Genomic DNA, 2,687 nt, shown 5'->3' with positions numbered 1-2,687 from the left:
AAACACAGCTCTGAAGGACTTATGCAAAAATGCAATCCATTTATAGAGAAAGAACTGATGGTATCTGATTACAGATTGAAGCATAAAAACCTAGGAGCATAGAAGTATCAAGTTAAGAAATATAATAAAAACAGCCATGTAAAATTAATAACATTATCTGCAATGGGGAAGCACTAGAAGTTTTCCCAATAATAGAGGAGAAAGGGATGGTTGTTCCCTTTCCACACCATTATTTGACATAACTCTAGATACATTAGCAATATTAAGAAAATAGGTCAAAGAAATTAAAGATTTTTTTTTGTTGGCAAAATAAAGATAAAATTAGTCATATTTGAGGATGACATGATGTTTACTTAGATAACACTGAAGAATCAGCAAAGAAAAGAATTTAGACAATAGCTCAAGCAAAGTAGGATAGAATATAAGTGCACAAAATAGGTAAGATTTCTATACAGCAATGACAAAACCCAGAAGGAAATAATAGAATGGAAATTGAGTTCAAAGTAACTGCAAAATAGAAATGTATGTAAGAGCAAATCTACTAAGACATACTCAAGACATTTAAAAATTGCAAAATAGTCTTAAAAATAAATAACAAAATAATTAATAACCTAAATACTCTCATTGCTCATAGTTGGGCAACTCCAGTATAATAAAAATGATAATGCTACCTAAATTAATTTAAAGATCATTTGACATGTATTTACCAAACATTTCCTAAGGAAGAACTATGTAAAAATAGGCAAATATAAACAAAACTCATTTGGAGGAGAAAAGGTCTACAATATCAAGAGAAATTTAAAATATAAGAATAGAAGGAAAATAGAACTGCTAGATCTTAAGTTAAAATATAAAGCAATAATCATTAAAACTATTTGGCACAACTAAAAAAAGATAAAAAGGCAAAAGAAGTCAAGCAATTTTATATTCATTGGATATGTGGGTTCATGCAAAACATATTTCCATATTAGCCATGTTGCAAAAGAAAACACAAATATTTCTTTTTCTGGGGGTGGATAGTATCCTTAATCATGAATCCTTAGGAATTATCTTGAATCATTTTCTTGATTGGATTAGATAAGTGTTTCATAGTTGATCATCCTTACAATATTGTTGTTATTGTGTAGAATGTTCTCCTGGTTCTTCTCACTTGACTTGGCATGAATTTGTATGTCTTCCCAGGTTTTTCTGAAACCATCCTGCTTGACATTTCTTATAGCACCACAGTACTTTAAAAAATTTTTTCTCAATAACATGTAAAAACAATTTTTTAATATTTATTTTTTTTTTAATTTGGAGTTCTGAATTCTTTCCCTCCCTCTCTTCTGTCCCCTCTCATTGAGAAGGCAAGCAATTTAATATAGATTATAAAAAAGACCATAAAAGAAAAAAAAACATGAAAAAATTAAGGAACAATTCTATGCTTTGATCTGCATTCAGATTCCATCAGTTTTTTTCTCTAGAGATGGAAAGGATTTTTCATCATAAGTCTTTAGGAATTGCCTTCGATCATTATATTGCTGAGAATAAGTCATTCACAGTTGATTATTGTAGAAGATTGTTGTTACTGTGTACAATGTTCTCTTGGTTCTGCTCATTTCGCTTTGCGTCAGTTCATATAATTCTCCCCAGGTTTTTCTGAAACCCTCTTCCTTGTTTCTATCATAGTCATATACCACAACTTGTTCAGCCATTCCCCCACTGATGGGCATCCCCTAGATTTCCAATTCTTTGCCACCACAAAAAGAGCTGCTATAAATATTTTTGTACAAATTGGTCCTTTTCCCTTTTCTTTGATCTCTTTGGGATATAGACCTAGTAGTAGTATTTCTGGGTCAAAGGGTATGCACTATTTTACAGCAGTTTGAACGTAATTCCAAATTTTTCTTCACAATGGTTGAAGTAGTTAACATATCCACCAACAATGCGTTAGTATCCCAATTTTCCCACATTCCCTCCTGCATTTATCGTTTTCCTTTTCTGTCACATCAGAAAAATGGATAGGTATGAGGTGGTATTTCAGAGTTGTTTTACTTTGCATTTCTCTAATCAGTGGTGATTTAGAGCATTTTTTCTTGTGACTATTGAAAGCTTTGGTTTCTTCTTCTGAAAATTGCCTGTTGATATCCTTTGATCAGTTATCAACTGGGGAATGGCTCATATATATATATATATATAATATTTAATTTCATGTAATTAAAATTATCTATTTTACTTCTCATAATCCCCTTTATCTCTTGTTTGGTTATAAACTCTTCCCTTAGCCATACATCCAACAGGTAAAATTTCCTATGCTCCCCTAATTAACTTATGATATTGCCCTTTATGTCTAAATCATTTATCCATTTTGATCTTATTTTGGTATACAATGTGAGATGTTAGTCTATGTCTGGTTTCTGCCAAACTGCTTTTCAGTTTTCCCAGCAGTTTTTGTCAAATGGTGAGTTCTTATCCCCAAAGCTTGGATCTTTGGGTTTATCAAATACTACATTACTATGGTCTTTTACTACCGTATATTGTGTACCTAATCTTTTCCACTGATTCATCACTCTATTTCTTAGCCAGCACCAGATTGTTTTAATGATTGTCAATTTATAAAATTGTTTGAGATCTGGAACTACTAAGCTGCTTTCCTGAACATTTTTTTCATTGATTCCCATGATATTCCTGTCACCATAGTGGCTTTT

Source organism: Dromiciops gliroides, chromosome 2 (assembly GCF_019393635.1).
Source record: "Dromiciops gliroides isolate mDroGli1 chromosome 2, mDroGli1.pri, whole genome shotgun sequence".
NCBI lineage: Eukaryota > Metazoa > Chordata > Mammalia > Microbiotheria > Microbiotheriidae > Dromiciops > Dromiciops gliroides.
The sequence above is the reverse complement of the archived record's forward strand: the minus strand, read 5'-3'. Positions refer to the sequence as shown.